Raw genomic sequence first — 22,189 nt, forward strand, 5'->3', positions numbered from 1 at the left:
GAGTCAAGGTGTAAAACAGCCACACAAACGGTAGAAAGCACAAATGGTATCATGATCACACAATAAGAAAGTCCAAACCTCGTGCCAACAATCTACAGTCGACCACAATACAGCTTGCCTTCTGCCAAGTGAACACTGGAGGGCAGCACCAACTCCAGGCCAATGCCACCCCACACTGCCCCCCAGCGATGCCTCTCCCAGACAACACTTGTGGCTTGAGTTCCAGTTCCCGCACACAGAATATCAGTAAAAACAACCACATAAAATACATATCTATATAGCCCAGACTCTTCTGTCCATTGAAATCCTCAATCGACCCCCATAGAGCTTGTCTTTGCTACGACCGAGGACATGCAGCTAGCTCCTCCATCATCAGCCCATGTTCTAATGAAACATTCCAAAAACACTATTGCACAGAGTTACCAGCATTCAGACTGAGAAACATCACTCTATTGCAGGTGATGGTGCTCCTGTCTGCCGCTGTCCTTGCAGGGTACTGATGAAGGAGGCTAAGAAGTTTGCTGCAGCAAATTTCATGGAAGATGCACACAACCTTTGGGCTTGTGAATAGGATTACAATCAAACAACTTTATGGTGCTGAGCTCACTGGGTGCTCCTGAAGCTGAGGTCATCCTGGGAAATTTAAAATATTTTATCAAGTTCCTGGAATGTGGCAAGTAATGTTGCATAAACCATTTCCAGCCAGAGATAATTGAACAAACATTCAATAGTCGCGCCTTCACCAAATTCCCCAGGGTAATTCTGGAGATTTTAGTAGAAACGTAAAAGGGAGGGACAGGACACCTATGTACCATGGTTACAAAATCAGGACTGGCTGGTTCATCATTGGCCACAGTGCACATTTGAGGGTGGTTTTAATTTTTCATTTGCCATAATTACTGAAACTCAAACTATGCTAAAAGAAACTCAACACCAACCAGAGTAAAGTGTTCTTGCCTTTCACTATAAGCACCTATTCCCTCCATTTGGGAGCTGTATGTGCAATCAAATATATTCGCTACAGGGCCTTCCCTAGCCTTGTTTCGGAACATTCTGCAATACCTCCTAAACCCATCATCTCTACCGCCTCCAGAAGTGCATAGTGGTTCTCCGGGGGAACCATTTCCAAGCTCCCCTTTCAGATTGCAGATCACCCTGAGAGGTAAATGGACCTCTATTCTTTCATTATCACTGACACATAACCCTCGGACTCTCTACCTTCTCCAGCGGCTGCCAAAGCTCAAGGGCAAAGCGGGGCAATAATTCTAACCCAGCAAGTGGCACCAGCATCTTATAAATAAGTATGCATTTTGAGGTTAAAATATTTCCTTAAGTAGAGATGATTATGAAACAACGATTTTCATGGTCAAAATAGATTTTTAACATCCATTAATTTATTGGTATGGTGGTAGAGGCAAATGTATTGGAGACTTTTAAGAGACATTTGGATAGGCACATAGATATAAGGAAGATGGTGGGACATGGACACGGAGTAAGTAGGACAGATTAGTGCTTGGGTGCTTTTTATTTGCTTTTTAGCTGGTTGGGCACAACATTGAGGGCCGAATGGCCTGTTCCTGAGCTGGACTTTTCCATGTTCTATGTTTATTAATATTCAGCCACAAGGGCAAATCTATAGAAATTATTACTTTAAATGAGCTCATAGCAGCTGTGTTCCTCTGGTGTTATACTGACAGTACTAGCCTCATAGCCTGAGAACAGGGAACAGTTATCTTGTCGGTGTGCTCTGGGAAATCTGCACTACCACTGGCTCTCAGTCCTTCCTGGAGGGATGCCAAGGAAAATGCTGGGTGTCTAATTGCTTGCATTATCTCAGGCTAAACGAATCTAAGCCCACAAACAGCAAACTGGGAAAAGCTTTCAAACCAGATGCAAGTTCGTTTCTTCAACAGACAGCTGTTATTCCAGCAATTAAGTCAAATGTTCATATCTATGCTGAGTTCTGAATATTTCAATGCAGTCCATTAATCTTCATTGCAGATTAATCTCAGGTTTAATGAATAGTGGAAGTCAGCGTTCTGCTTTAAGAAGAGTGGCCTCTGTAGTTAAAAACTGGGGGTTCAGCCAGATGAATGGATCAAGATATAAATAAAACAGTGAATGTTATCTTGATTTTCATTTTATATCCTGCTCACTCCTTGTCAGGTAGGAAATTTGGTGTCAGCTATTTAAGAGACACATATTCATTGGTGAAGGAGCTTTTTTTCTACATAACCCATTTAGAGACATAATGGGGATGACACAAGCTTTGATCTTCTATTTATAGCTGTGAGACATCATTTGGAGAATTCAAACTAGAAAAACAAGTAACTTGGATGTCTTGCCAAGAGGGATTTGTCCTTTTTATCTAGTTAGAGGAGCGTTTTTGATATTTGCATTTCTGAATTACTTAGCTGCCCAAGCATGCTTTATATGTACTGGTTGAAATGTGTCACAGCAACATATGACTGCTGTTCGCTAGCTGCTGCTGGACTTCCTCCAACAAATATGGATTATGCTAAAGTCAGTATTGAATTGAGGAGGATATGTTAATAACTCCCAGATGGGCATCTTTTTTTTGTGCCTGGCAGGAGGGAAATGCAGGCAGTTCAGGGCAGATCTAGTGTTTGGCAGGTCCATCATTTCATCATTAAAGGGCAGATTATTACTCACTCAAACATCATTTGCATGACAATTACTTTGCTACCCAAGGCCCCACTGAAAGGATATTGTGGAGAATGTGAAATATGAGTTCTATTCATTCTGCACATTGACAATAAATTAGTCACAACAAGTCACGCATCTTTAATAGTTAAGTATGTGGCAATATCTCATTCAGAGTTTAGATGTGTTGTGGACATTTAAATGTAACCAGCCAGCACTGTCTGCCAAAGCCAACTCAGCAGGGGACAGATCCTAAGACTTTGTTGTTGCCATATAAAACTAAATTAGCTTTGTTACATTTGTGAACCACACACTGACCTCATTAAGATCGGGAAAGTATCAAGAATTTTGGAAGAACTGAGTTTTGGAAATCACAGAGAGCAAAGGTTCACGACAGTGGAAGTAAACAAGCACTGAATTACTTATGTCCAAGGGACTAAATTGGATGGACTAGAATATGGGTCCATAGATCCTAATGTACGGATAAACCATGCCCATTGATTGCTATGCAGCCAGCATGCCAGCTCCTCAGTGCCTTCTCATTAATCATTACCGTGGACAGCACTAATACCGGATGTCTCAGCCAAGGGCCAATGGTTTGAATGGTTAGTTGCCATTAGGGGTCATAATGTGAAAAAGTGGAAAGTAGAGGAGAGGTCTTCTTCCACAGAGAGACTCTCCAGCCATGTACTGGGAGCAGTTACCACGAAGCTCAATGCAAGAGTCAAGTCCCACCAGACTGCATATAGTGCCACAAGAAATTCAGATCAATTATCTCACCCGCGTGTAGTGAGGACATCTTCTAGTATTATATTCTAGGAAATACATCACTTGTCTTACACAACTGTTCAATATTCCACACCCTGACTAGTCATCGACCGATAATGTCTACCAATCAGCTCCTAAATGAATATGGCGTCCGGCTGAGAGTTTTTCTTCTCTAAGTCTTGTGTGTATGTGGCGAGCTGCAGTCCCAGAGGAACCAGTATCTGGAGCAACTGTACGGAAGCCTTGAGTAAGTCATTCTGTTCCCTAAGCATCATTTCCAGTCTACCTTTGCAACTCCAAATGACAGGGAGCACAATCATAACACCAGCCACAAGCCACCTTTGAGGAACTTACCTGCTGGCAGTGGTTATTTTAGTCTGGTCCACCATGCAGTTAGAATATGCATTTAACCATAATGAGACCATTATGTTCAATAATAGAACTGTTAGTATCAATTCAACATTCCTCATTGATTAATGCTACAGTCTACCTAACCTGTATACGTCTGGCCAAAAATCACTACACACCGTGAGAACTTCAGCAGTATGATGCCACAAAACCCAGCCTTTCAGAAAGTATTAGATTCTGAACTCTAAATCTAGCAATTATTGTAAGGTTTGACATTGTCCAAAAGTCTTGCCAATCGCACAGATGATTATATGGATTCTAACAGTCCTGTGAGAACTAAATTATATTTAATACCCCATTTTTGCCCTTAGATTTAATTTTTACTGTCTTCCCTCATGGATAGGGCTTTTCCAAGGAGAATGAAGGGTGACTTTATGGAGGAGCCATAGTCTTGTTAAATAGCAGAGTGTGTTGAAAGGGGCTGAATGGTTACTTATATTACTAAAAGATAAACCTACTTGATACCGTAGGAATCTATAACAATTTATGAGAGCTTTTCGAAGAGCAACATAAATCCTAGGGACGATGCACACTGGAGAAGAATGGCTGGGATCCTGCCAAGATACTCATGTGGTGGGAAGTCAATGACTTTGCCCAGCATTCCAGAGGGGATTGGGAGGAATTATTGGCATGGCTTCCCAGTCTAAAACAGGCACTGGGCTGAACTGGTGGCCAGTGCAGGACATCCACTGTGCTGAAAACCATTAAAGGGGATGTAAGGCTGAAAACATGGTCAGAAACATTGCCTACTCCTCCCCTCCCTCCAGGGCACAGCGGTTTCATTCCTTGACAATATGGTGTCATAAGGGGCATTTCCACACACATTAACTCCAACCAAACATTTTACATCATGAAGTACAACTGGAAGAGAGTGGGATCTATTAATAAGTAATGCTTAATATTATGTGCTGCTGGGCGATCAGTGTACAGCTGCTATGACTAGCCTCAATGATGCCCGTGTGTTGTACAAAACCATAATCCATGCTTACCAGCTTTAAAAACTCCAGTCACTGCAGGGCTTTTATGGAGCCACAACCTCGCCTGTGTGAGGACAGGGATCTAAGATGTAGTCATGGTTATAGAGTCATATAGGAACGCTATAGGCCCTTCGGCCCAACTGGTCCATGCCAACCAAGATTCCCATCAAAGCTAGACGCATTTGTTCACAATTAGTCCTACCTCTCCAAAACTTTCCTATCCGTGCACCTGCCTCAACTACTTCCTCTGGAAACTCATTCTATATATGGATCGAGATTGCTCCTCAGGTTCTTCTCAAATCTTTTCCCTCTCCCCCTAAATTGGTGTCCTCTAGTTCTTGATTCTCCAACCCTGAGGGGAAATAGAAAAATCCTGGTCTTGGAAAGTCCCAGAGCAAATCCTGGAGGTTCCTTGTCCTCAGCTGGAAGAAGTCAGGGCAGGTACATCTAAAGTGAGGGGATGTGTTAGCCTGCTGGCCAGCACGAAGGCAAGGTTCAGTGGCTTGCAAAGTTTAATCTCTGAAGGTTGCCTGCAACAGGCAACAATGAGCTTTATTTCCAGAGGAGTCCCAGCAACATGGTTAAAATTGCTTCCTGATAGGAATGTATCTGGACCTGTGGAATCCGGTGATTGTGGCAGTCTCCAGCCTGAAATCAAGGATGTTACAGGGTTTGAACCGGTTTAGACCGATAGTGGGAATGTAGCTATGAGCCTTCAGTATAAGTGCATGCAGTGTTTCAGATCCAGTATTTGTAATGGCCTATCAGTGCTAAAGACGGTTAAAATAAACAGCATACTAAAGCGAAAAAGCATGAAGGAGAGACTTTACTTCAGGGACTATTCCAAAATCATTTCTTCAGTGGTGTGGTGATAAAGCAATAGGGCACTCATCTGACATCACTGTGACAGGAGGTTTGAGTTTTGACAGAGGCTGTTGCTGTAACAATGTGTGTGATGAGTTCCATCAGTCCTTCTGTGGCTTCTGGTGGGATTGTATGGTCCTCCTGGGGAAAAACTGACAGGAGCCTGGTTCACCTATATCCATCTTCAGGCAGAGACAAACCTCGGAATGGCCAAATCACTGTGGAACGTTGGTGCTGAGGTGAAATCCACAGTTCGGCTCCATGCTTTGCAGCTGTAGCCACCGTGACAGAGGTGAACTGCTGGAAAATAATAGAAGCAGATGAAAAAGCAACGCTGTTATCATTTGTGATGTTCCACACAGTATAATACGGGTAATACAACCTCATCACAATCCTGCTACTTGATATATAGAAATGTAACGCATGGGGTCTTACGTCATGTTATTACCCCAGCTCAGCAAAGCGGCTGACAGCCATTTCTGACAAGAATATAATATAAAGGGCACACATAAAAACTTTATGTAATTTAACTGGAGAAATTTTAAAAAGCATTTTAAAATGAGGCAAAATCATTAATTCCATTTATCAAAAATGACAACATCTTCACAAATCATTTGAACATTACCATCCTATTTAGTAACATAAATTATGCTATCATGTTTAATTATATCCCTGTAATATATTCATACATATTGAATCTTATATTCTTAGTAAGAAATGTCTTGCTGCAATTATTTGAAAATCGTCTTGTTTATAATGACTGTATAATTCAATAGGATAAAAGACCTCTAAATAGGTAATTTATTCATGTAGTAACACAAGGTTACTTTACCATCCCTTGATCAGAATCAGCTTGTCAACTCAATAGGTGACATGAGATGGGCTGTAGCATTTAGCAGACCTATAGAAAATTACTGAAGCCAAGCAGAAACAGAAAGCAGTGGTGAGAAGAGGCAGATGCGAGAGAAAAGATCAGTAGGGAAATCTAATGGCTTCCAAAGTATGATCCTTATTTGCAGTGCTGGGAAGTGAGAAGCTCTGCAGGCATTTCTTGGATTGGAGGGTCACGCCTTTGCCAGGAATCCTGATCGCTGGCTGGCCACTTCAGTAGGATGAACGGTCAGCATCAATTAAAATAAGCCGGTACTAATTGCAGATCCAACCCTCTCCCCTTACAGTGCAAGGGCTCTCTGATTGCTGCAGGCTGGAAACTAACAGCTGAAAATGAGCTGGGAAGCTTTAGAGAAGGCAAAACGCTATGGGTGGAGAATGAGAGGTGGATGTGGGGAAGAGGGGGAGAACAGATTTCAAGCTTCACAGACCAATGCCAGGACTGGAATAGAGTGGTAGTCTCCATTGCAAGAGATCAGGACACTTTCTAACATGTGCGGTCCTTGTAGATGACCGCTTGGAGTTAAGCTCAAGGACTCAGATGAGTTGCTAGAAGGTGTTCATTCCATGGTCTCACATCAGCGGCCAGAGTTGGCAAATGTAACTCCAAATTCCAGATTCAGCCAAAAGCATGGTGATTCTGAGATGTAACTCAATGTGTCACTGCCACTCACCTCAAAATAATCTCTGTCAACCAGGATTCACAATTGGTTTGTTTAACTCCAGCCTCTGCAGGGTCTAAACCCAGTATCTCAGCTTGAGCACACCTACAGCTCTTTAATTGTGATGACCACACCATCCAAGCACATTCCATGACACTCATTGAAATACCACCCTCTCCTACAGGAAAAAGTAGTGCTGAAATGGAGAGAGCAGCAAATAATGTCAGGGTCGAAGGTTGGCTGGATGTCCTAAATATTGAGGAAACTGTGCCCATCACGTGGGCCATCAGTAGCTGGGGCTGCGCTCAGCAGCTGGGCTGAACATAAAATAAGAAATCCCCATTCTTCACCTTCCTTCTTCCATTGGTGGAAATGGCTAATACCAGGGGGGCATCACTTTAAGTCCTGAAGAAGGGTCTTGGCCTGAAGCATCAACTGTTTATTCATTTTCCACAGATGCTGCCTGACCTGCTGAGTTCCTCCACCATTTTGTGTCTGTTGATGTGGATTTCCAGCATCTTAGACTTCCTCATTTTTATAATCTTAAGGTGACTGGAGGAAAGTATTCGGGGGACATCAAGGGTAATGTTTATTTACAGAGTGGTGGGTGCGTGCAATGCTCTGTCAGGGGTGGTGGTACAGGCAGGTACACTAGGAGCAGTTGAGAAACTCTTAGGTGGGCTCATGGATAATAGAAAATGGCTATATAGGAGGGAGGAGTTAGATTTATCTCAGAGTAGGTTCACAGCATGAGTGAGCCAGAGGAGCTGTACTGTGCTGTAGTGTTCTGAGTTCTATGAACAGCCCACAGTCTCTCCACACCTACAAGTTTCAGTTCCTACTCTCCGCACCATAGATTACTGTTGCCTCCTTTTCCCTTAACTCAGGTGAGACGAGGCTAGAGCAGCTAAAAACACAGCGCTGATCAAGACCTGTCATCGCGAGATTTCACGCTCACGGACATCACGTGCGGATATTGTAGATCATTTAAAGGTGGAGCCTACTTTGAGTGCTCCATCAGGCCAGCAGTCAGGTCAGGAAGAAGGACAGCACAAGTGCGAGCTGACTGCAAGGAAAGATTGCACATAAGTTCTGCCAGAGGGGATAAACACAAGTCCATTTATAGTGGGCATACACTACAAAATGCTCCACGCACTCAGATGTCTGCCGGATAGTCTTTGCTCAATGTCAGACGTACACAAGATCCTGATAACAGCCCAGCAAGACATTTTTGTTCAGAGTTTGGAAGCCAGTGTTTTTCATTGTGAAGGAAATGATCCATTCCTTTTGAACTCTGAACCAAGGTGGTTAGAAATGGGTGGTAAAGCAGAGAAAAACTCACATTGGGAAGTACTGCGGTGTCAGACCCAACCATCCTGCTAACTTCCTCACCGTGTAGCTGGTGGCAACAGCTATGGCCTCATGATGGTGACGTGTAGCCTCAAATAAGGCACCAAAAATTCTGACATCTGCTCAGATGTTTATTGCTGGACTTGTCTAGACCAGTGCGGGTCGCAGGTATTCAGCTTCAACCAGCCAGAGGTTAGTTCTATCAGATGGTTCTGATTATCTGCAGACTGGCCACATCACTGAGAACTGCAAACCGGATTCATCAGCCACATCCTTGTTTTTATTGTTCAGGGCGCAACACATGGTTTGTCAAGTGTTCAGCTGTATAGTAAGTAGATGGCACAGCAGAACAGCACAGACTAAAGGCATCAAGACTGCTGCAAGGACACCAAACACTGATCTGTGTTTTTATTATCCATTATTACACACCACCTGGACACTGAAGGAGTGGAATTCTTTTTTATCCCAGTACAGAGAAGCATTGACATGTGACAGTTACAAAGTGACATGTACTCAGGCAATGTCAACCTGGACCATGAAAAAAGATGTAAACTTTGCCATCATGAAATACTCTGCAGATGCCGGGGTCAAAGCAACACGCACAACACGCTGGAGGAACTCAGCAGGTCAGGCAGCATCCGTGGAAACGAGCAGTCAATGTTTCGGGCCGAGACCCTTCATCAGGACTGAAGAAGGAGGGGGCAGGGGCCCTATAAAGAAAGTGGGGGGAGGGTGGGAAGGAGAAGGCTGGTAGGTGCCAGGTGAAAAACCAGTAAGGGGAAAGATCAAGGGGTGGGAGAGGGGATAGGCAGGAAGGAATGTAAGGGAAAGCACTATGGGTAGTACAAGGAGACAGAACCATGAGGGAGGAGATAGGCAGCTGGAGGAGGAGGCAGAGTGAAACTGGGATGGGGAAGGGAGGGGGAGGGAATTATCAGAAGTTGGAAAATTCAATGTTCATACCAAGGGGCTGGAGACTACCCAGACGATAGATGAGGTGTTGCTCCTCCAACCTGAGTTTGGCCTCATCATGTCAGTAGAGGAGGCCATGTATGGACATATCCGAATGGGAATGTGAAGCAGAGTTGAAGTGGGTGGCAACCGGGAGATCCTGTCTGCTGTGGGGCTCGACGAAGCGGTCCCCCAATCTGCATCGGGTCTCACCGATGTAGAGGAGGCCGCACCAGGAGCACCGGATGCAATAATTTCACTTTCTTCAGATCAAGGGTGTAGCTATGGGCACTCGCATAGGCCCCAGCTATGACTGCCTCTTCTTGGGTTATGTGGAACAGTCTATGCTCCAAATCTATACTGGTAATGCTCCCCAACTTTCCCTTTGCTTCTCTGACGACTACATTGGTGCTGCTTCCTGCACCCATGCTGAGGTTGTCAATTTCATCGACTTTGCCTCTAACTTCCACCCAGCCCTCAAATTCACTTGGTCCATCTCGGACACTTCTCTCCCCTTTCTCGATCTCTCAGTCTCCATCTCTGGAGACAGACTGTCCACTGACATCTTCTATAAACCCACCGACTCTCTTAACTACCTCAACTATACCTCTTCCCACCCTGCCACATGCAAAAATTCTATTCCCTATTCTCAGTTCCTCCGTCTCCGCCGCATCTGCTCCCAGGATGAGGCTTTCTGTTCCAGGACATCTCAAATGCCCTTTCTTTAAGGATCGTGGTTTCCCTTCTGCCATCATCAATGATGCCCTCACCTGCATCTCCTCCATTTCCCACACTTCAGCCCTCACCCCATCCTCCCGTCACCACAACAGGGACAGGGTTCCACTTGTCCTCACCTACCACCCCACCAGCCTCCGGATCCAGCATATTATCCTCCGCAACTTCCGCCAACTTCAACAGGACCCTACCACTAAACACATCTTTTCCTCTCTACCCTTCTCTACTTTCCGCAGGAAGCGTTCCCTCTGCAACTCCCTGGTCCACACATCCCTCCCCACAGATCTCCCACCTAGCACTTATCCCTGCAAGCGTAAGTGCTACACCTGTCCCTACACCTCCTCTTACCACCATTCAGGGCCCCAAACAGTCCTTCCAGGTGAGGTAACACTTCACTTGTGAGTCTGTTGGGGTAATCTATTGCATCCAGTGCTCCCGGTGCGGCCTCCTCTACATCGGCAAGACCCAATGCAGATTGGGGGACCGCTTTGTCGAGCACCTATGCTCCATCCGCCACAACAGACAGGATCTCCCAGTTGCCACCCACTTCAACCCTGCTTCACATTCCCATTCGGATATGTCCATATATGGCTTCCTCTACTGCCATGATGAGGCCACACTCAGGTTGGAGGAGCAACACCTCATATACCGTCTGGGTAGTCTCCAGCCCCTTGGTATGAACATCGAATTCTCCAGCTTCCGGTAATTCCCTCCCCTTCCCTTCTCCCATCCCAGTTTCACTCTGCCTCCTCCTCCGGCTGCCTATCACCTTCCTCATGGTTCCACCTCCTTCTACTACCCATAGTGCTTTTCCCTTTACATTCCTTCCTGCCTATCCCCTCCCTGCTTCCCCTCCCCCACCCCTTGATCTTTCCCCTTACTGGTTTTTCACCTGGCACCTACCAGCCTTCTCCTTCCCACCCTCCCCCAACTTTCTTTAGAGGGCCCCTGCCCCCTCCCTCTTCAGTCCTGACGAAGGGTCTTGGCCCGAAACGTTGACTGCTCATTTCCACGGATGCTGCCCAACCTGCTGAGTTCCTCCAGCGTGTTGTGCGTGTAAACTTTGCCATGCCTTGTGCTCACTTCTCTGCTGGTTTCTAACAATAGAGAATGAAGTATAGTCATTAGTTCAGAAGATGCATCTTCATTTTTCAATGAAAAATGGCAAATTGCAAGCCAAGTAAATATCTCCTGTTTCAGCTCAAAAGGAGCCATATGTATAAAAGATCATGACTTCTGTAACCTTGATGGCCACTGGCATTGAGACCTTAGTCCTGCTCTGAAATGGTGGCAGCAGTAGAGGAAGATTTTAGTGAAATTGAATTTATCAAAGAGTGCACACCTCACAAAGTTTCAGAGATTCAAGAAGGAGAATTGTTCTTGACAGTCCTGGCAAGGTAGCCTGCTCCTCTCCCTTCCCTGCCCTACAACCATCAATAGCTGGTCTAAAGTGGCATGTTCTCTGCTCATTTTTGCTGCCATACTGTATCAGAATGGGATAGCTTATTAGTGAACCATAATGGGACCAACTTGTTTGTTTTGAAGTGAAATATTCAAATCGCTGAAAATTCAGGTGAAAAAAACAAAAAGTCCTTAAATACTCAACAGGCAGCATCAGTGATGAGAAAAAGAATTAATGTTTCAGACCGATGACCTTTCTTACAGCTCCAATGACTTTAAAGGTAAACTCTGTTCGAAGGGTCAAAGACTTATTTATTATCAAATTATGAATGCAGTATACAACTCGGAGATTCTTCTCCAGACAGCCATGAAACCAAGATAAAACCAGGGAAGTCAGTTCAGTGAGAAACAGCAAACCTACCCCACCCCCCCCCCCACACAAAAAAGAATGGCAACTCGGTCATCAACCCTCAAACCCCCCTCCCCCACATGAAACACAGCAAGAACATTGGCCCCCAGATGACCCTCTCCCCACACAAAAAGAACATCGACCGCAAACTCCCTTCCCACCCACACAAAATGCAGCAAGAACGTTGGCCTCCATATCCCCCTCTCACTGCGCAAAGAAGCTAACAAAAAATGCCACACGAATATCCGCCCCCCCCCCAAATCCCCCTCCAAACTAAAAAGAAAAAATAATGGGATGAAAACACAGAATATAAAAAACTCTAAGTCTGAAAAAAGTCCACAGCCCACAGTCTAAATCTATGCCCATAAATGCAGAAAATTCTGTAACGTCAGCAAGAGTTTATTGTGTAAACTTTTTTTAGGTCTGAACCTCACCAATAGCCTGTCCTGGTCCAACCATGTAGGTGCCACATTAAAGAAAACTCATCAATGCCTCAAAGCAAAAGAAATGTGGCTTGTCTCCGCCAATCCTTACCAATCCTTACCAATCCTTACCAATTTTAATCAATTTTAATCAAAGGATCCTATTTGCACTGCACATGGAAACTGCTCGGCACACGCCCACAAGAAACCACAGAGAGTCGCGGACACCGCTCAGCACAGCTCGGAAACCAGCCTCCCCTCCATGGACTCTGTTTCTACCTCTCACTCCCTCAGTAAAGACTCCAGGCATTCTCTCCTCCCCTCTCCCATCGGGTAGAAGGTACAAATACCCCAAAGCACATAATACCAGGTTCAAGGACAGTTCCTACCTCACCGTTATAAGACTATTAAATAGTTCCCCAGTATGATAAATTGAACTCTTGACCTGATAATCTAACCCTGTTATGATCTCTACCTTATTGGTTATCTACACTGCACTTTCTCACTTTTTCTGTAGCAGTTACACTTTATTCTGCTTTATTATTGTTTTATCTTGTTCTACCTCAATGCACTGTGTAATGATTTGATCTGTATGAATAGTATGTAAGAGAGATGCTTGAAGGGTGCAGCTTACATATGGCATTTTGCACTTCCAAGAGCTCTCATAGCATCCAGAAACGATATATGTTGGTGAACAAAAATCTTCCACCCGTATTTCAAAAGAAAAGAAAAGTGTTTCAGGGTTTCAAAGCATCACCAGAAAGGTTAAGTGACAGAGTATTCATTCAGTTATTAAAGATATAATTACATTAAAAAGCATAATTATTACATCATGGCTTGATGTGAATAATTTAGTTCTTAAATGTGTAGTGCTTCAACAGAGTACAATTATCACTTTAAAATTATAGATAAATTAATGGGAATGATTTAGGATTTGTAATAACATAACAGTTCTTCACTTGGGAATTGCAGGGAAAATATTGCAAGCAAATTCTATTATATATACAATGAAAAACAATAGTATGGAAAATTTTGGCAGACTCATATCAATCATCCTTTCAATAACTGCAAGTGACTGACAATTTTGTTCTGCTTTTAAATGCATTAAATAATGCAGGCATCATATTTTAAATATTTAATGAGATTTCTTTTTGAAGAGAAAAAGTTGTAAAGTTCAAGATTTTCAGCACATCACAGACAGCAATAGTTAAATGAGTTTTTACAGTGCCTCAGCATGCCCTCCAACCAACGTGCAAAAGAATGTTGTGCACCACTAAACCAAGCTTTTATATTTACCTCGCTGCTTAATTAACCTTATGATTTTTTTTGCCAAATTAATACATGCAGTATGAGTTAAACAGCATACATTATGAAACCCCATGGGATATAATTTAAATCTTGCTTTGTTCCACCATCCCATAACTCACAAACAACAAAAATTGTTTTGTGAGTTATCAGGTCAACCCACTTGTGAGATCTAAATCTTATCCCATGGGTGTTTGTAATATATCCTCTACCATCGCAATGGCCTTCTGTAATTGCTGTGAACTCGCTGTCTGCCATTTGCTGCCAGAGTCTGTAAAATAACAAACAGCAATGAGTAGGTTCAAGGTAGTTACACAAATCTCAAAGTTCAAATAACATAAACTACTTGAGCTCTACTCTCCTGGTTTATGATGTCAACCAGTTCTCTTGATTGTGTAAGTGCTTTTTGACACACAACTAGCCGCCTATTATTGGATATATTGTCGCTCAAGGAGCAGTTTTGTTTCTGCTGTAAGCTGTACAGGTTGTTTTAATGGAATGATTATGTCTGCCCTGGCCAAATTCTCCTGTCCAGACAAAAGCAAACAAACCTAATAGGACAAGCCAAGTTTCATTAGGGCTGCATGGTTCACTGTTGCCAACTTAATGATGCCATAAAGATTTTCTTTTCAAATTTCCAATGGACATTCGTCTCAGTTGTTAGAATAACTAAAACACAAGGTTGTCATTTTAAATACTTAAAGTTAAGGAAAAGTTTATCAAAGTCAGAAATTTATGAATTTTGGAGATAACCTTTACTTTTATTGATCAGTTTACCAACTGTCATCTGCTAGGTGAGATATAATGGCTGCTCCTAATGTTATTTACTGACAGATGCACAAGCAAAGACAGAGTCATTGTAGCAGTGAGCCCACTGAGCTTCAGTTAAAATGACAAGGATCTATATGGAGGTGGCAGATTTTCATGGTTGTTTGATTAACCAAGGGCAGATTAACAAATCACTATTCACATCTGAATGTTTAATATACTTGGACTGTGTCTATAGGGGAAGAAAATCACATCCTTTGAAGGAAATATTGAGCCAGAATTTCTGCTGTACAAATGCAAAGATTATGGAGGCTTATGCCTAAGTATACATTTGGGGAAAGTCTTTTTTCTGTTCTGTATTCACACTAAATTAAGCATTCAGATATTAAGTTCCATGCTTTAAGAAAAATTCTCATATTCATTCATAGGTTGATTCCGAATAATTTATTTGCATTCACAGTAATGAAACATTTCTATCATTCTGACATTTATCCATATGGGAATAAGAAATACCACAAGTATTTGTACTACGCGAAGATGATGGCTAATAAACGAACAAAGAGCAAAATATTGCAGATTTAGGAAATCTGGGAAAAAAAGGAGATGCCAGAAACATTCTGCAGGATGGGAGGTATCAGTGGAGAGAAGGGTGGACTCAAGTTGCAGTTCCATGGCCTGGACCTAACATTTCTGGGTGCAGGTTCTTGTGATAATTGAGTGGACAAGAGAGTCTGTAGCTGTATATTGTCCTGGGTTTTGAGGATAGTGAGATAGAAAAAGTATAGTGCTAGGCATGGAGAGGGATCATAAATTAAAGTCCAGGGGAGGCAGGGGTTCCCAACCTTTTTTATGCCGTGGACTAATACCATTAAGCAAGGGGCCCATAGATCCCTAAGGGGAGGGTTTATTGATTAGGTGTGCTTTGGAGGCAAGCTTGCTGGGTAGGTAGCACGTGCACCTCCTGGGATGAATTAAATTCCTCTGATGACTTTCAGCTCCTTTTACCTGCTGATAGTTCCTTTTGAATGCCATTAGTTAAATAAAATGTAGTTGCAAACATAGAGTCACACAACCTCTGCCAAAGCTACCCATCTCCTTTTAGCAGGTTTGTCACATCCCCTTCCCAGCTCTGCGAAATCTCCAGCAAAATGGGATTGGTCTTAGAATTCCAACCCTTCCCAAGGCAACCATTCCTCTACCGTAGTTCGTGGGTTAAAGCTACCACCAGATGATCTGAATCAGGAAATATGTCAAATCTGTTTCAAAAAATTGTTTTCTTTGTGAAAATGCTGGTGAGTAACTATTTACCCAAAAACTTGACAGATCCTTATAGGATTGCTGTGTTAGGAAAACAGATTTCATCAGCAACCCACATCAGAATGAGAAACTTGTGGTAACAGTAGACAAGGGAAGTTGTGAACAGCAGGAGGGGATTTTAACTGGCACACTTGGGGTTGATGGATGCTGTGTGTCATATAGCACAAAAACAGGCCCTTTGACCCACCATGTCTACACTAACCTTTTTGCCCATCTACACTAATTCTATTTTCCCTCATATTCCTTTTTAAGGATCTGTTTAAATGCCTCTTAAATGTAGTAATGTAGTTATTTGATTGCACCTTTTGGCAGTGGGATCCAGCCATCATCTGTAGTTAATCTGAAGCAGAGATTATACCGAAGGGCCTATTTTTCATTCTGCTGATCAGTTTTGAATTTTTCTCTCCTATTAGGTTCCCCTGTGTCTCTTCCACCTTCCAACGTGCTGATCACAACCAAATCACATTTACCCCAGCTAATTCATATTAGCTAAGAACCCTGACATCTTGGTGAAGACATTAGCCACTGGCTTGCTGCATCTGCATTTATTAATCTCAGATGGCTCTGCTTTTTTTTAGGTGGCTTGTTTCACCCAGGAATTAATATTCATTTCCTTCCCTCACCTCCTTCTTTTCTCAAGATCCATATTCCATGAGCTGATGAATTTATGTCAGAATTTATTAATTTACCGATACCATACATTTGGCAATAAACAGAGATTTTATTTCAAGGCTTTTTTTGATGAACCTACACACAAAAATCAATGAGCATCTGTTCACTGATAAGATAAAGCTCAAAGTTAACCTTTCTTGAGAATGCGTCAAGTGCTTAACTCTTCTCGTAATGTGCTTTCCATAGGATAATACTGTATTCTTAATATTGCACGTAGCATATAATGTTTATAAGGCATAGATATTGGGGAACAACTTTAATACCCACATTATCAGCTACTCACATCATAAGTGAAACTAACATTTACCTAATTTTGGAAACCTTCCTTTTTAAGATGGTGCATTGTGATTTTCACCCCTATTCTATGCTCTTTCTGTGTACCACAGGAACAAATTTGCAGCATTGAAGTGCCAGTCCTCTCTCAGAACTTAACTGCTCTCTCCACAGTACATCCATTGCTAGACGGGACTTTCAGAAACAAAGGTGCTGGGAATATTGCTGCCTCCCTGGGATCCTGGATGCATTATTTTTTACTCTATATGTTATATCAAGATTGTGTCATATATTATTCAACAAGAATATTATCATGAAGTATGTTGCAGCAAAAGTAATGGAGAGTTACATTAGTTACGTAGCTCATTGCAAACAGATGACAAAATACCATTGTGCAAGCCTCCAGAGCAATGGCTGATCTAACACAATAAAGCTGAGTTTACCTGCTTCACTTTTTCAGATATACAGTATGCACTCCAGACCACTTACTTAAAATATACAATTTGCCAGTCACGTCTACCTGATTTTCATTCTTTTGCTGTATTTACAGCTTTTGCTGCCATTTAGTTTTACATGGGGATTTAATGTGCTACTTACTAACGATGTGCCAGGAGAGGAGAATTGGAAGAATGTGGAGCAACACGAAGAGGGTGTTAAAGATTCAAAACATGTCAATCGACAAAAAATGCACATATAATCACATGCCTATATTGACTGAGCTCTCCAAACACTTACAAAAGAGGAAGGCCATTCACTCTGTCTGAAACTATCCCTATGCTTGGACTATTTCTACATCTTAATGCTTTTTACTGATCCTTGGCTTTCTATCTGTGTCCCTCTACTTAGGGCCCAATTCACTGATGATTGTATCATACATCACAAATTAGCACTGAAGATCTGCAGCTGAATATACATACTCAGATTGCTTTATAATATATCAAATTGCTGTGTGGTAAGTAACTGAACCTGTCTGCCCTCTATTTTCAAGCCGACAAATTTATATAACTAGTAAATGTATAGACATCCACGGACCAAATATTTTCTTAATTAGACCCGTAATTTTGGTAGATGGCTTGTATAAATCTTGTTTGCACCTTGCAAACATGGCTTCTGGAATAACAACATCAGATTGTAGAATTCCTTCTAGGATATTCCCAGTGAGAAATCCCAACAATAATTTCTTTTTGGATCACAACTGTTCATAAATTGGAAAATCCTGACTGTAATGCCTTCAATGTATTTTGGCCAGGTACTGAAACTGGTTCCAAATTATTAAACACATTATTTTACAAAACATGATCTTTCATAGAAAGTGTGAGGAAATTGACTGACATATGCTAGACTGACAATATTCAGTATGCTGAGCAATGAAAACATGAATAATTGGGGAACATTTTATGCTTGGATCAGGATAATACATTAAAATGTTATGCCTGCATCAGGAATTTTACATGATGGAATAGCTCGGGTGAATCAGAATTCTGTTCTTCTATCAAAGTTTTGCTGGAAACCAGCTATGCATGTAGCTACACAAAGACTTTAATCTCCACTGTTTTAAGATAAATATGAATTCATTAAAAGAAAAAAAATTATCTTTAGACATGATTTGAACTTAGATGCATGAGAAAGCTTTTCTTCATTCAAGACCAAACCACAGAAAGGCTTCCTTTAAATTAAATCTATATAGAAGCTTGTGCTATTCAAGGCTGATGTAAGTGACCCACTCTTTAAATAAGTATGTAGCTGTATGTCAGTTGTGCTCCAATCCCACTCACAGTGGTCACAGCAGGCATATTATTCCTGCCTCTGATTCCAGATATGAAATGAGCCATGGCAAGAATGAAAGTAGAACATAACCCAAAAACAAGCACATTTTTGTCATGGGATTCAGCACATAGATTTTAGTCCTTAATCTGTAGTCCTTAAGAAACCACTGTAAAATAAGAAGGACACCAAGAATGTAATATTGCAGGTTTCTGTATCTAAACTGGAATCTAAATAATTAGAAAGCCAGATTTTCCAATGGGTTAAAGTTTATTTCCATGGCAATAAACGGAATAAAATTACATGATATGGTTACTTCTTTAATTAGACTATGCTGGCAGAATTCACCTCAGCAGCAGCAGTTCCCTATTACCAGCCACAGTGCAGTTAAATGGAGACCAAGGGTTTGTACTAACCTTCCTTCGACACTTTCCTGTGATGCCACCCAAATCAAACTCAACTTACCGCTGTTTAGAGCATAAGACCATAGGAGCGGAATTAGAACATTCAGCTCATTGAATCTACTCCACCATGACTGATTTATTTTCCCTCTCAACCCCTTATAATGGTGGCACGGCAAGTAAAACTTGTGCTACCATGACAAAAAGTTAGACTTTGCCTGTGTATTTGTTTAGCTTAATAGTCTATAATGACTTTTATTGCTATGTGCTTTGCTTTGTTCTCCCCACCCTTCCCCTTTCTCTGCAACTTAAATTTGTTTGGTAATTTTTCTTCAGTTCACCAAAATAAACCATTTTTCTCTCTCTCCACAGATGGAGTTTGACTTGCTGAGCATTTCCAGCATTTTCTACTTTTATTTTAAGACTAAATGCAATGCTAAATCAGCTGTGCAGAATTTTGCACTGGTGTACGAGTTTCTGATCGGTAATCCCTATAAATATTCATGAGCAATATAGAACAAGGGGCATGAGATAGAATTAGAAAAGGTACTTTAGAAGGTAGGAGCTCAGAAGTTTGCTATTCCTTATAAACAGATACCTCAAGGTCATAGAATAAGAAAATCTTGGTCAGATTCCTCAGGATACATCTACCCTTATAGCAAGCGTGTTGATTTGTAGCTGGTGCTCTGTTATTCATTTTGGGAGGCTGGACATCTTTGTCTACATTGCAATCAAGTTACTACTACCTTGAATTTCTTGACCACCAGGTATTACTGGGCAACTTTTGGCAACCTTTGCCATAGGGACACCACTGGATAAAGATCAGTAGTGATCAGTTATCCCAGGTATATTATCTACTTTAGATCTATCCTAAAGATACCCAAGCAATAAATGCAGTAAGGTTGCTAGGGTTGCCAAAGTTGAAAAAAATCAATTCATTCAACTTTGTGGTAGTCAAAGCAATCCAAATGATTGTGCAGGAAAATCCATAATTCCATTATGTCAGCTTTAAGTTTGAGTATTTCATGGATAATGCAGATAGCAATTTTGGAAATGGTAAGGGTGTACTTTATTAACTGGCTTTAATATAGTTAGATACAATTATGTAACCAATGCCATGGTGCAATCTCAGATGAAAGATGATATGTGGGAGTGAATTACAGAAATAGAGATAGAATAGGAGAAGCGCAAGCCTGAGAGCTACATGATAATTAAAGCTGCTGTGACTGAATATTAAACTGTCAGTAAAAGTGAAGAGTGTGACTTTGCTGAACAGATATTAGATTACATACAATTATTTCATTTAAACTGAATGAAAATCAATCTGAGGCTCTGCAATATATCCAAATGTTACTAAAATGATATTTACGAGGAAATGCCAGTTGTGAAAATGACTGATGTAATGCACTCATTGTCCGTATTGTGGAACAGAGACATTACTGGGCGCAGTAATTCTGCTGCCCTTTAGCAGCTATTTGTCTTTGTTGATGCCGAGTCCGTCTGGAATCTGGAACACACTGCCTGCAGCTGTGGTGAACGCAGAGTCCACTGTGGCCTTCAAGAGGGAATTGAATGAAAATGTGGGGATGAAAATTGTGCCAGGCTATTGGCGGAGGAATTCGATGGGTGTATTGGTAAGGCACTGGTGAAGACATAATGGACCAAAGCACTGGTAAAGGCATTATGGCCTTTCCCCAGCCAAACAATGGTCCATTCCTGATCATGGCAGCAAGTCAATTATCATTATCCAACCCCAAAGACTGTTACACAATGGCTTTTTCTTGTTTTGTGTAAGTACTTTGAATGTACAGAGAAACTTCTGATTCAGTTGATCTTTAAGTCACTTCATGTGGGGACTTCTGAACGTGAACTCTTGTCTTACTGCTCCATAATTTCCCATGAACCACTGGTTTCCTCTGTACATTATATTCTAGGCCATTTATTTCAATTAATACAATAAAAATGTTATATGACCATAAGACCATAAGATATAGGAGCAGAAGAAGGCCATTTGGCCCATCGAGTCTGCTCCACTGTTTCATCATGGCTGCTCTATTTTCCCTCTCAGCCCCAGTCTTTTGCCTTCTCCCCACATCCCTTCATGTCCTGACTAATCAAGAATCTATCAATCTCTGCCTTAAATATGTGTAAAGACCTGACCTCCATAGCCGCCTGTGGCAATGAAATCCACAGATTCACCACTCGCTGGTTAAAGAAATTCCTCCTCATCTCCGTTTTAAAAGGACGGCCCTCTATTCTCAGGCTGTGAGCTCTGGTCTTAGACTCCCCCACCATAGGAAACAGCCTCTCCACCTCCACTCTATCAAGGCCTTAATGGGTTATTCAAAATTAATAGAGTAAAGATTTTAATAAAGTACATAGGGAAGACTTATCCCGTGTATTTCATGCTCTTGGGATGTCTCAAGGTATTTCATAGTTAATGAATATTTTTAAAGTGTACTCACTGTTATTTTATAGGCAATTTGTGCACATCAAGATTTATATAAGTAACAAATGAGATAAATGACCATAGTATCACCACTAACATTTAGTGTTCAGCATCTGTTGTAGAGCTACTGTAAGCTTTATCACCTTTTGAGACCACAGAGCTCAAAATTCATTGTGTTACTTGGTATAGCTGATGAAATTTAACGCTATTTTTTCAAATGTTGTTCATACCATTCCGTTTAGTTTACTAAGAAAGTAAGTATTTCAAATACATTTTCCAACTGTGATGTGAATACATTGACATATGCCTAAAATATTTTACCATGTGTTTTCACTGCAGAGTTCCTTTACCACATGTGTGTTTTCAAGCCTAAGCATAGAGAAAAAAAATACTCCTGCTGCTGGAACTGATAGAGCCGGTGCCAAACCCCATTCAGTCTGGAAAAGATAATATATGACAAGCCACTAAGAGATACCCGCAGTAGATATGCGGAGTTGAAAATGATACAAATGTTTGTGTGTGTAAGTATTTGCAGCCATGCCTCAGGCAATGTTCAACTGCAACTACTGTCAGTGATATGGCCATTGCCAGGAAATTAACAACGCGTCATTACTTGCTGTCCTAGTCCTGATGGCAGAGCATTTTCCTACCTTTGCATGATTAGTGAATGCTTTTACCCAAAAAAGAATCATTCAGCTATTGGGCCTATTTTACTAAAACCTATTGAAGACTGTCTGT

The 22,189-nt window shown here is 41.7% G+C and overlaps 1 protein-coding gene across 3 annotated transcripts in view; it reads right to left on the bottom strand.

Moving 5' to 3' along the window:
* Positions 1 to 3,532: 3,532 nt before the first annotated feature.
* LOC140728444 (juxtaposed with another zinc finger protein 1-like) overlaps positions 3,533 to 22,189 on the bottom strand; it is a 339,002-nt gene continuing 320,345 nt past the window's right edge. For 2 of the 3 annotated variants that reach the window (XR_012099074.1, XR_012099076.1), the window contains one exon: positions 3,533 to 5,981. The gene's annotated coding sequence lies outside the window, so the exon portion shown is untranslated. The remainder of the gene's footprint in view (positions 5,982 to 22,189) is intronic. The other variant, XR_012099075.1, reaches the window with a different exon arrangement.

This window comes from Hemitrygon akajei, chromosome 5 (assembly GCF_048418815.1).
Source record: "Hemitrygon akajei chromosome 5, sHemAka1.3, whole genome shotgun sequence".
In the NCBI taxonomy this organism is placed as follows: Eukaryota; Metazoa; Chordata; class Chondrichthyes; order Myliobatiformes; family Dasyatidae; genus Hemitrygon; species Hemitrygon akajei.